Raw genomic sequence first — 13732 nt, forward strand, 5'->3', positions numbered from 1 at the left:
TTTAGAAGCTCATTAATTATGCACAGTGAGTGCCCCTCTTAATTATCTGGTGGGCCAGCAGTTGATTCATCTTGAAGGTCCTTGGACTATATTTAAATTCCAGCCCAGCACACTCATATCAGCACACCTCCCACCGATCTTCACCAGACCGTGCAGGATGTTAGCAACCCAGAGGAGAAAGGCTAACTCAAGAAGAAGCCTGCATCTCGATTCAACCATCCTTATCCCAAGCTCATCACCTGCGAGGTGCTCATACCCAACGTGGGACTTCTACCCATCCCATTTGAAGTCCTCATCCCCATCCAGTAAACAATGTGGTAACCCTTTAAGCCCCTTATTTGTGAGCATTTCATTCAGCCTTGTTGGAGTCCACCTTCCCTCCCCTCAGTCTTCTCTTTGTCTTCCGTTGTTTGTCATTGTGGTGGCTTGAGGCAGTAAATGGTAATAATGAAGGATGAAGTATTTATTGGCAACTAACAAGGGTAACTCATGTACAGGCACAGAGACTCTAATATAGGGGTTAATGCTCTGGCTCCCGGGTTCACTCTGACCAGAACCCTGCTCCCCAGGACCCACGCTGATCCCTCATTGGTCAGGGATTGTGCATGCCCACATGATAGGCTCCGAGCCATTCACATGGACTGTGCGTTCACGCCCTTGAAAGAGGCCGCGCTACCTCAGTCACCCTCATTCACCTCCTTGACCTCTGCCTGCCATTGTGGCCTCTTGCCTTTTCACTTTCCACCCTTGCACAGCCCTCCTTCCACATTCCCCCACCACACCTTGCCTTCGTCAGCCCCCCATCGCCTCACACCTCACTCCCGGCCAAACCTTGGACCATTGGAGTGGGGCTTCCATGGTTCCCGCAACACAGTGCTGTCCGCCAAGACCAGCTTGGCATGGAACTAAAGGACACAAACTGGACTGCTCCAGCAGAGTGGCATTCAGAGCAGTGGGAGAAACCCAGTGCTATGGCAGGTAGGCTACATTGCACTCACCCCAAACTGTGCTTGCCACTCTATTTCAAGATTGGAAGGCCTGACGGGATTTTGGCGATCAGCTGTCTATTGAGCAGGCATGAGATGCGAATAAATGCAAATTACGTTCGGCCACCATGCAGCGGGAGAACGGAGCCGCCAATAACCTGTTTTGGGAGAATTGCAAACTGCTTTTACACCGGCGAGTTTTCAATTTGTTGGCTCTCCACTTCTGCCCATTACCAAACCCGCCATGGGCAGGATGGGAGAATACTAGGTTTCAGGGAAATGCTTTTTTGTCCTAAGGTCCCGTGAGAACACAGCCAAACCTAATCCCACTAAGATTCTTTCATCGCCTTCTCCTTAAAGGGGGAAACTCCATTATTATTCACAGAGGGATTTGGTCAGTCCAAACTCAGGTGAGAACTCAATTAAAACTGTGAAATTGTTGAAAATTCCCAATGAAAACATCCCCAGGCTGGGAATTGCAGGATTCGGAAAATAAACCACACTGGAATGCAAACAAATAATCCCTCTTAAAGATCGGTGACAGCAATAATTAAAATTGAATATTTGCACACCATCTGAGCCAGTGAACATGGCCGGGATTCTCCCCTACCCGGTGGGGAGGGGGGTCCCGGCGTAGCGGAGTGGAGCCAACCACTCCGGCGTCGGGCCTCCCCAAAGGTGCAGAATTCTCCGCACCTTTAGGGGCTAGGCCCGCGCCGGAGTGGTTTCCGTTACGCCGATGGCGCCAAAACCGGCGCCAAAGGCCTTTGGCACTACGCAGCCCGGCGTCGGGACTGGCCAAAAGGCCTTCGCCGGTCTGCGCATGCGCCGGTGCATCAGTGGCCGCTGACGTCACCACCGGCACATGCGCAGTAGGGGGGGGTTTCTTCCGCCTCCGCCATGGTGGAGGCCGTGGCGGCGGCAGAAGAAAAAGAGTGCCCTCACCGCACTGGCCCGCCTGCCAATTGGTGGGCCCTGATCACGGGCCAGGTCACTGTGGGGGCACCCCCCGGGGTCCCATTGCCCAGCGCCCTCCCCGGGACCCTGGGGGCCTGCTTGCCCCGCCAATCCCGCCGGCACCAGAGGTGGGTTAAACCACGTCGGTGGGAGAGGCCTGTCAGCAGCGGGACTTCGGCCCATCATGGGCCGGAGAATCGCCGCGGGGGGCACGCCGATCAGCAGGTGTGATTCCTGCTCCCGCCGATTCTCGGGTGGCGGAGAATTCCGACCATGGCGGGGGCGGGATTTACGCCGGCCCCGGGCGATTCCTCGACCCTGCGGGGGGGGGGGTCGGAGAATTCCGCCCCATATTGAAAATACAGTATCAAAGGATTTTGCTTGTGATGGTTAGCGATCCCAAATAGTATCTAATCAATTAAAAGCGATGCCAAGTCTAATCATATACTGGGCTGCTCCTGAAAACATTAAAAGACACAATGGTCTCTTTTGATCCTTTGTAACTCATTACCAGAATCACATTTAGAACAATGTTAGAGATTTTATGAGCCTTACCTCTGATGTGTTGGGTAGGCTGGGTCTGTGAGGACTGCATTTACTGCAGCAGTGAGAGAGACAGGCTTCCAGCACTTGAAGAAATGCAACTCTATTTTATTGAACTATAATACATACTTTAACTGTGGGTTGACACTATGCTGAGTTGACTGGAGACCTGAGGCTAACCTGACCAGACTAACTGACTACCACATGGTGTATGTTCTAGTTGTTGCTCATGGGCTCTGACTGTCTCAGACGCTGGACCCCAAGAGAGCGGGAAAACTAGTGCCCTCTGGCTTTATAGTGGCCGTGTCCTGTCTGGTGATTGGCTACTGTGTTGTATGTGTTCACTGGTCATCCTGTGTGTCAATCAATGCCTGTCTGTGCACCATCATATACTTGTGTGTATATTATGACAACCTCCAAAATGATAGCGGAGAAAGTTCAGGAAGAACAATGAGGATGATTCTTTACTTGCCATCTCTAAATTCGGAAGATAAAAAAACCACAAAACTGATCTTGTCTTCACGATAAGCAAAGAGACAAGGGATAATCTAGACATTTGAAGGAGCATTATAAATGTAAGCAGGCTAGGTAACTTGACCTATGAATACATTCCCTTTGCTACTGAGACAGTGGATGTGCCATGTGAAGAATTCAATTGCTCAGAGTGGAACCATGTCCATTATATGACTGAATTGAATCCCACAGCTAGTTGAAGTAGCTTGGAAGGAGGCATTTGTGAAAAATAAACACTCCCAGCACAGGCCAAATATGCTGAATGACCTATCTCTATGCTGTAAATTCTATATAACTACACATATTTCTCCATTATCTTTTAAAGGCAATTCCACAGAGTTTATTTTCTTGAAGGATTTTGCTTTTTGATCTTTGCCTTCATGAGATGAATTGGGTTAGGTAAGTTTTATGTTTTACATTAGATACAATACCCAAATTTGACTGTCAAACTGTTGAGGGATTATTTTGATATCTGTCTGCTGAGGCACGCCAAGCCTTCAGCTGCATCAAGGAGGACATCACCAAAGCAGCCATGCGGGCGGTGGATGAATCCACTCCCTTTCAGGTTGAGAGCGACGCCTCAGAGGTAGCTCTAGCAGCCACTTTAAATCAGGCAGGGAGGCCCGTTGCATATTTCTCCCGTACCCTATCCGCTTCAGAACTCCGACACTCCTCTGTCGAGAAGGAAGCGCAAGCCAACGTGGAGGCTGTTCATCACTGAAGGCACTACCTCACAGGTAGGAGGTTCACCATCATCAACGACCAACGATCGGTTGCCTTTAAGTTTGACAACTCGCAAAGGGGCAAAATAAAAAATGATAAAATCCTTCGGTGGAGGATCGAACTCTCCACCTATAGTTATGATATTAAATATCCACCGGGGAAGCTCAATGAGCCCTCGGATGCCCTATCCCGCGGGACATGCGCCAGCGCGCAGATCAGCCATCTGAAAGCCATCCACGTGGACCTCTGCCATCCAGGGGTCACCCGGCTCGCCCACTACATCAGAGTCCGAAACCTGCCTTTCTCCAACGAGGAGGTAAAAGCGGTCACCAGGGACTGCCCGATCTGTGCGGAGTGCAAACCGCACTTCTATAGACCAGATAGGGCCCACCTGGTCAAGGCTTCTAGGCCCTTTGAACGCCTTGCGATCGATTTCAAAGGGCCACTTCCCTCCACTAACAAAAACATTTATTTCCTCAACATCATCAATGAGTTCTCCCGATTCCCTTTTGCCATTCCATGCTCCGATATGACCTCCCACACAGTCATTAGCGCCCTGCATAGTGTCTTCACCCTGTTCGGTTTCCCCAGCTACGCGCACAGCGACCGGGGTTCGTCCTTTATGAGCGACGAGCTGCGTCAGTACCTGCTCGACAAGGGCATCGCCTCGAGCAGGGCTACCAGCTACAACCCCAGGGGGAACGGGCAGGTGGAGAGGGAGAACGCGACGGTCTGGAAGACCGTCCTACTGACCCTCCGATCTAGAAAACTCCAAGTCTCCCAATGGCACGAAGTCCTCCAAGACAGGCTCCACGCAATTAGATCCCTCCTCTGTACAGCGACAAATCAAACCCCTCACGAGTGGCTCTTCATTTTTTCTAGGGGCACTACCATGGGGGTCTCACTTCCGGCATGGCTGAGGACACCAGGCCCGGTTCTCCTGAGGAAGCACGTCAGGGGGCACAAAACTGACCCCCTTGTTGAAAAGGTGCGCCTCCTCCATTCCAACCCCCAGTACGCATTCGTGGAATTCCCGGATGGTCGCCAGGACACAGTATCCCTTTGGGACCTGGCACCCACTGGATCCAGCCCCCCCCCACCCCCACTGAGGAACCCCTTACCCTGTTCCCTATGCTGCCGCCCCCTCGCGCCCCCGATTCCGCAAGCTCACCCATCGGTTCCACACACCAGAATCAGCCCGCCCCCAGTGCCCCCAGTCTCCGGTCGAGCCAGAGGTGTATGAAGTTTGGACGAAACCCACCCCGGAGTCTGCCATCGTACCCCAGCTCTCAACACCCACCCAGCCACCGCAAGAGGCTGCAACCCCGGTGCTCCGCAGATCGAAACGAACAATTCGTCCACCGGACAGACTAACTCTGTGAGCCACCACCCCCGCCGGACTTAATTTTTTTCACAGGGGGTGAATGTGGTGAATGAGATTCACACGGTATTATAATCTGTATATATATATCAATATTGTAAGTGCAGTTGCACTACCTGACCACCAGGGGGAGTAGCTCTGGGAGTACTCGAGAGTTTGTACTGGGCTCCTCCCTTGGCTCCGCCCAGGACTCCTCCCCCTGGAGCTGCTGTATAAAGATCCGTGCCACAGGGTCAGCCAGCCAGTTCACCGAAAGTTCAACGGCTAACAGGCTGGCTCTGATGTAAGTATATTAAAACCGCTATTCTAATCCTACAAGCACGTGTCCATAGAATTGTTGGTTCCAACACGAGTATTGTGTCTTCAGCTTAGAAAGGGGAGGGACCATTTGTTTTAGGTCCATCGATGGTCTTGGTGGCCTAGAAGAAGCTTTGCATGTCATGTAGGTTATGCAGGGTGTATTTTCACCAGCTTTCTCTACTCATCGCTTATTCCTGAAGACACATATTATTATCTGAACTTTGGATTTGAGTTATACGTACTCTTCTAATCTCTGTGATGATTTTGTCAAATTTGGGTATCCTATCCAAGCACGGTAGCATGGTGGTTAGCATAAATGCTTCACAGCTCCAGGGTCCCAGGTTCAATTCCCGGCTGGGTCACTGTCTGTGTGGAGTCTGCACGTCCTCCCCGTGTGTGCGTGGGTTTCCTCCGGGTGCTCCGGTTTCCTCCCACAGTCCAAAGATGTGCGGGTTAGGTGGATTGGCCATGCTCAATTGCCCGTAGTGTCCTAAAAAGTAAGGTTGAGGGGGGGGGGAGGGTTGTTGGGTTACGGGTATAGGGTGGATTTTTGGGTTTGAGTAGGGTGATCATTGCTCGGCACAACATTGAGGGCCGAAGGGCCTGTTCTGTGCTGTACTGTTTTATTCTATTCTATTCTATCGAATGTAAAACATAAAACTGTGATGATTTTGACATGTGATGAAGCCTGGTGCTTCCAATTGAGAATTTTTGCATTATTTTTCCATCATTCTCTTCAAACCAGTCAAGGTGCCTTCAAGATTCAAACCTGATGATCTGGATGCACATCTCTAGCATCACAGATTTGATCTTGTCCCAAAGCCCTTCCATGCAGGCATTGGAGTCTGTGAGAGAAAAAGACTAGAAGAAAGTTGCACTTGGGCTGGGATTTTCCATCTTCCAGCAGTAGAGACGGGTCGCCATTGGCCAGTGGCGTGGCTGGCAAGCAACGCAAATGGCTATTGCTTCGGTAGGACTGGAAGATCTCACCACTGGTCAATGGTGACCTGCCTCCACCACCAGAATACCCGGTCGCTGGTGGGGGACCCTGGCCTGGACACTGTATCAATATTCCAAATAATCGGGATTCAAAGCAAATCCTCTTTTCACAACTTAAGGATCTCAGGAAGGACAGAGAAAATGTTTTAAGGACACCCTGAAGGCTTAATTGAAAAGGGAACAAAGTGAGATCAGTGTGAGGAACTTGCCTCAAATCATGCCATGTGGGGCACTTCATCCAACAAGACGCAACAGTTGAAAACTGGCTGCATCAACTTTGCTGTGGAGAAGTGATTAATGTGGATGGAGAGAGAGCAGAACCTTGGTTCAAGAACCCACTTCCCTCAGGGAAACTTTTGCCCTGTCTGTCCAAAGCCCTGTCACTCTAGTATTGGCCTGCTGACTCACCCAAGGACACACAAATCACAAATCTTCATTTAAAGAGACTCACAGCAATGACAATGATGATAGGTACAGATAGCTTGTGAACCAAACTACCTTTACTCATGTTGCAAATACTTTGAAATCTTTGACATCTCCCAGCTGTGGCAAGTAGAGAAGATATGAATGACGAACTTGGGGTGGTCAATAAAAGGGACCTCCACAGCACTGCTCTGTAAGCACTTACTAGACCTGACATGGGAGCTAAGTTAAATATTTGAAGTACATAACATAATGGATCAAAGACCATTTTGTGCATCAACTCCATTCCTTTCCCAGATAGTGTACAATATGCTTTGTCATGGGTGTGTTAGACTTTTATAAATCGTTTAAGTTGAGTATCTATAAACATTCCCCTAACCAAATAAATTAGAGCAGAACTCCAACATACGAACTTACACCTTTAGTTCTATTACTCAAATTATTTTAATAAATGACATTTCCATTGATCCAGCAGCACAGGGATCACTGTGTTCCATTGACTTTTTTATCCATATCATTTTCAATTGCATTCACAACCAGATACTGATCGAGTTGTTTTTGAATAAATTCATTCACATAGCATATAGTGCTTTTGTTGGGAGGTTATTCAGTACATCCTCCATAATTCTTCCAATCATATTTACGTCCCTGGCGTCCTTTTACTTACTTACTTTCATCTACCTATCCAATCTAATTTCTGCCTCAACATTAACTTCTGCATCATTTAACTTCTTGGTTCTAAAACTTTTACAATTCATCATATATCTATGGATCTTTGAGCTTTGAAGGGATGTGGGTGCCGCTGGCAAGGTTGGCATTTGTTGCCCACCACTAATTGCCCTTAAGTTGATTACAAAGTTAAGAATCAACCACATTGTTGTGGTTCTGGAGTCTGGATAAGGACAACAGATTTGCTTCCTGCAAGGAAGGCCATTAGTGAAACAAGTAGGATTTTACGACAATTCATGGCCACTGAGATTATTTTTATATTCCAGATTTTATTAAGTGAATGCAAATTTCACCAGCAGCCATGGTGAAATTGGGCTTTGAACCCACAACATTAGTCTGGGTCTCTGAATGACTAGACCAGTAACATTGCCACTACATCACCATCTCCCCTCCATCTTTGACTGCCTCCCCACCTCCCTCCCCATCCCAGACCCCTCAAATAGTTGGAACACTTCTACCATATGGTAGCACAGTAGTTAGCACTGTGGCTTCACAGCGCCAGGGTCCCAGGTTCGATTCCCGGCTTGGGTCACTGTCTGTGCGGAGTCTGCACGTTCTCCCTGCGTCTGCGTGGGTTTCCTCCAGGTGCTTCAGTTTCCTCCCACAGTCCCGAAAGACGTGCTATTAGGTGAATTGGTCATTCTGAATTCTCCCTCTGTGTACCCAAACAGGCGCCAGAGTGTGGTCCCTAGGGGCTTTTCACAGTAACTTCATTGCAGTGTTAATGTAAGCTGGTTTAGCTCACTCAGCTAAATCGCTGGCTTTTAAAGCAGACCAAGCAGGCCAGCAGCACGGTTCAATTCCCGTACCAGCCTCCCCGAACAGGCGCCGGAATGTGGCGACTAGGGGCTTTTCACAGTAACTTCATTGAAGCCTACTCGTGACAATAAGCGATTTTCATTTTTCATTTTCAAGTCTACTTGTGACAATAAATATTATAAATAATCAACATTGCCCTCGCGAGAAAACAATACCAATACTCTTTTTAAAATTTGTGTTGCCTCATACCAGCCAGTATCCTACACTCTCTTTAAAGTCACCATTTCCATACTATGTTGTAGGATGTTTTGTGTTGGATCATCATTACCTCTTTGCTTTTATATTCTCTGGCTTTTGGAAGGCACCTGCTGCTTTTGGCAGGCATCTTATTTCTGGTCATTTCTGCGGCACGCTGAGGGACTTATGAGAGCCCAAGCACATGCGGGCATATCGTGCATGCACCAGAATTGTGCATGGTGGGTAGATTGTGATGTTAAGCAGCCTCTATTGGCTTGTTTAAAGCACGTTCTGCCAATTTGGGTCATGCAACGGAACAGTTAAGGCCCTCTTCTAATCATTCCCTGTGGAACATTCAAATGTTCGACCCTCCCACCCCGCCAGCAGTATTGTGGTGGTATAATTTGCATAGCTGTCTGCCATTGGTGCAGAACACCGGCTTACCATTAGCCCTGGTCGGTCATGTGCCTCTCGGCCGATTGGTTGAGACCAGTCATGTGACGGCTCTCCGATTGGTCGAGAGGCTGAGTTAACCACGCCTCCACACCGAGGTATAAATAGTCAGAACGCCCGCCGGTCGTCCATTTTATTGTAGTCGACCGCAGGGCTAAGTTCTAACTTATTAAAGCCTAACTTTTGTACAGCAACTCGTCTCTCGTGCAATTGATGGCTCATCAAGTATTCAAAGAGTCAACCATTCAACTTGCGGGTAAGGAGATTTTTGATTTATTTTTGCCTTTGCAACGTTTGTAGAGGTACTGAGGTGTGTTCTTCAAGAAGTTTTGATGATTTGTTATTTTGAAAGAAGTGCTGCTGTATCCTGGCAGAGCAGTCAGAGGAGTTTTCTGTGAGTTCTGGGGGCTTTTAATTGCAGTCACTCTCTGCCTACAATAGGAGGAGCACAGGCTGCGGCGAGGGGAAGCTATGCGCAGAGGAAGAAGGAGGAACGTTTGCCACAGAAAGTTCCTGATAGAGTGGCTATAGAGAGAACTATTTTTCTTGTGGGGAAGGGCATAACTAGATGCCACCAGTATAAGAGAGTCCCCAAGAAATGCATTAGGGAATTCAGAAGAAGGTTCTTTACCTGAAGAGTGGTGAGAATGTGGAACTCATTATCACAGGGAGAGGTTGAAACCAATTGTGGCGATGCATTTAAGGAAAAGCTAGACAGCATTTAGGGGAGATGGGAATAGAGGGTTATGATGATAAGCTTACATAAGGAAAGATGGGAGCAGTCTTGAATGGAGCAGGAACAACAGCATGGTTTGCTTGGACCGGATGGCCTGTTTCTGGGCCGCACATCCATATATGTACAGGTTAGGTGGACTGGCCATGCTAAATTTCCCTTTGTGTCCAGGGATGTGCGGGTTAGATGGGGTTATGGGGTTTCAGGGATCGGGCGGGAGCATGGTTACGGTGCACTTTCAGAGGGTCGGTGCAGGCTCGAAGGGCCAAATAGCCTCCTTCTGCACTGTCATGGTTCTATCTTTTGTAACCCACCAAAGCTCGCCAGTGGAGCAAGCTGGAGCAGGCTGGCTGAAACATTTGCTGGATATGCATGCTGTTGCACAACGTGTAGAGTGTGCAGCCAGCTTCGATGCTAGGTTGTGTACTGAAATCATTGAAATGAAGGGACAGCATGAAGTTTGCATGTCGCTGGCTGCATCATCAGGGCTAGGTGTGGGCTAATTGTAGAACACAAGCCGCAAAAACAGGAAAAACAAACCGCAAGCACAGGATCAATCAAAGTTTTTCGCCTCTAACTTTTATGATAAACCTAAATTACCATCAACTTTTTTATGGTCTTAACAATACGAGGTAGTGCTTTTAAGAGAACTGTGAATTTAGACTTCCGGTTGTGACCAAGGAGTGAGACGTCACATACAGGGCAGCTCCTGCTTAAAGTCACAGAAAAGATGCTCTTTTTACCCAATACTGGGTGGAATTTTGTTAAAAAGGCGTAGGTGGATGTTAGAGGAGTAGTTCCCCCCGGGAGTGATATGTCTGCTGGTCACCAGACCCAGCAGAAAACAGTGAGAGATGTGGCTGAAAAGTTGGAATAGTCTTGTCCTGCAGCAACAGCCTCTTTAAACATGCAGGCAGGGGAGGGGATGATGCAGGCTGGAAGGCCCCAGATACAGGAGCTGATGGCTTTTATCAAGGAAGAATTCCATCAACAGAGGAAAGAAATGCGTGAGGATCGCGCAAAGGCCATCGAAGAAGCTGTGACACCCCTGAAGAGTTCTCTGGAAGGGGTAGAGAGGTGTTTGGGGGTCACAGAGTCGGGAGATCAAAGGAATGATCTCTGACCACAGAGATCGTGTGGTGGCTCTGGAGGCGGAGGTGGGGCTCCTTGAGGACCTATGTAAAATGTTGAGGGCAAAGGTGGAGGAGCAGGAGAGTAGCTCGAGAAGGCAGAACCTGTGAATAGTGGGACTGCCTGAAGGAGTGGAAGGTGTGAGTGCCACGAGGTACGTTTCAAAGATGCTGACGGGGCTTGTGGCAGAAGGGGTGCTTGATAAGGCGCATGAAGTGGACCGGGCGCATAGGTCCCTGAGGCAGAAGCCTAGAGCTGGGGAGCAGCCAAGGGCAGTGATCGTGAGACTCCACAAATTTGTGGAGAAAGAGATGATTCTGCGATGGGCCAGGGAGAAGCGTAGCTGTGACTGGGAGGGGAATAAGGTCTGAATCTATCACGACATCGGAGCCGAATTGGCAAAGCAGCGGGCAGGTTTCAACAAGGCCACGGTGGTGCTGTACTGGCGGCAGATCAGGTTTGGGGTGCTCTACATGGCGAAATTATGGGTGACGTTCATTGGCCGGCAGTATTATTTCGAGACCCCAGAAGCGGCCGAAGACTTCATTAAGGAGCATAAACTGGGGGAGAACTGAGTGGACAATGCTTGGGAACAGGGATGCTGGCACTTTGTAATAGCTGGGAGCATGTCTGAAGTGGGTGTAGGGATTGGGGGATTTTCATCTTTTTTGTGGGGGGGTTGCTGTTTAATGTTGAGATTGTAAGGAGTTGTAGGGGTAAAAAGTTTATGTGGGGATGGATGTTCCCATCCCCCCCCCCCCCCCCCCTCCCCTCCTGTTTTATGGGACTGTTTGTGTTTAACATTTGTTTGTTTGCTCTTGGAGAAGGCTGTCTGGAGTTTAGGAGAAGTCCTTGTTTGGGTGGGAGAGGGTAAGGCCAGCAGGGAGCCTTCCATCTTGAGCTGAGGAGTTGGTGGGAGGGGGAGATCATTGGGAGGTGCCTTTGGGCAGGGGCAGCTGCGCTAGCAGGTGATGCTGGTGAATGGAAGTGAGGTGGTGGGGGAGAAGACTGAGTGCGGTGGCCGGGGAGGGGGGAGGGGGGAAGGAGGGGAAGGCGGAAGCGGGGGGGAAGTTGCTGCGATGTGGCAGGGTGTGAGAGATGACATGGTCAGGGGCTAAGAAAGGGACCACTTGTGATGGGCTAGGTATAAGGTGGAATTAAGGGGGCAAGAGTTAAGTAGGGAAGGTGACGGACGGCAGAGGGGATTGGAGGCGTAAGCCTCCAGTAAAGTTGGTGGAATGTCCAGGGACTGAATTGGCCGGTTAAAAGGTCACAGGTGTTCACGCACCTCAGAAGTTTGAAAGCGGTGTTGGTCTTTCTGCAGGAGTCGCACCTCTGTGTGAAGGACCAGGTTAGGTTAAGAAAGGGGTGGGTCGGGAAGGTTTTTCACTCAGGGTTTGATTTGAAATTGAGGGGAGTGGCGATTTTAATGAGCAAAAAATGGGATTTGTGAGTGCGAAGGAGGTGAGGGGTCTGGGTGGGAGATATGTGATTGTGAGTGGGGTATTGGAAGGGGAGCAGGTGGTGTTGGTCAATGTGTATGCCTCAAATTGGGATGATGTGGGTTTTCTGAGGGGTTACTGGCAGCGATCCCGGATTTGGACATGCACCAGTTGATCATGGGAGGAGATTTTAACTGTGTCCTGGAGCCGAGGGTGAATAGGTCGAGCCCCAGGTCGCTGGGTAGGGTACGAAAGGCGAGGGAGCTGGGGGGGTTTATGGAGAGGATGGGTATGGTGGATCCAGGACGCTTTCAGAACCCAGGGGGATAGGAGTATTCCTTCTTTTCACACATCCATACGTGTATTCGAGGATTGACTACTTTCTAGTGAATCGGGTGATTTTGGTTGGGGTGGAGGGGGCAGAGTATGCGGGGATAGGTATCTCGGACTATGCACCCCACTGGCTGGAGATTTGGTTTAGATCAGGGACGAGAGCAGAGGCCGGGGTGCAGGTTTGACTCGGTGTTGTTGGCGGATGGAGGTTTATGTGAGAAGGTGCGGGCGGCAATTAAGGAATATGTGGAGTTGAATCAGAATGGGGAGGTGTCGGCGGCCATTTTTGGGAAGCACTGAAGGCAGTGGTCCGTGGAGAAATTATTTTGTTTGTGGCTCGTACGGATAAGGAAAGGAGGGCGGAACATGACCGTCTAGTGAGCGAGATAGTGGAGGTGGACAATTAATATTCGAGGGTGCCCACCGTGGAGGGATGGGCAAGGAGGAACAAGTTGCAGGGACGGTTTGACAGGCTGACAATGGGGATGGCGGTAGGGCAACTGCGTTGGGCAAGAGGGGTGCGATATGAGTATGGGGAGAAGGCGAGCTGCATGCTGGTGCACCAGCTGCGGAAGCAGGCTGCATCCAGGGAAATATTGACGATATGGACTGGGGCTGGGGTTGTGGTGTCGGAGCCAGGGAAGATAAATGCGGCATTTAGGGAATATTACCAAGGACTTTACGAGGTGGAGTTGCCAGATATGATGACACAGGCAGTAATCACACTAATCCCCGAAAAAGGAAAGGATCTGGTGGAATGTGGGTCGTATAGACCCATATCATTATTGAACATGGATATGAAAGTATTGGCTAAGTTGTTGGTGGGGCGGATGGAGGACTGTGTCTCGGGGGTGGTTGCAGAAATCAAACAGGCTTCGTGTAGGGCAGGCAGCTCGTGAGTAATATAAGACGGCTGTTGAATGTGGTGATGAATCCGTTGGGAGCTCTGGTACCGGAGGTGATGGTGTCCGTGGATGCGGAGAAGGCATTTGATCGGGTGGAGTGGCAGTACTTGTTCGAAGTGTAGGAATGTTTGGGTTTGGGCCGAGATTTGTGGCATGGGTACGGTTGCTGTATGTGGCACCAAGGG

The sequence above is a fragment of the Scyliorhinus canicula genome, chromosome 4 (assembly GCF_902713615.1).
Source record: "Scyliorhinus canicula chromosome 4, sScyCan1.1, whole genome shotgun sequence".
NCBI lineage: Eukaryota > Metazoa > Chordata > Chondrichthyes > Carcharhiniformes > Scyliorhinidae > Scyliorhinus > Scyliorhinus canicula.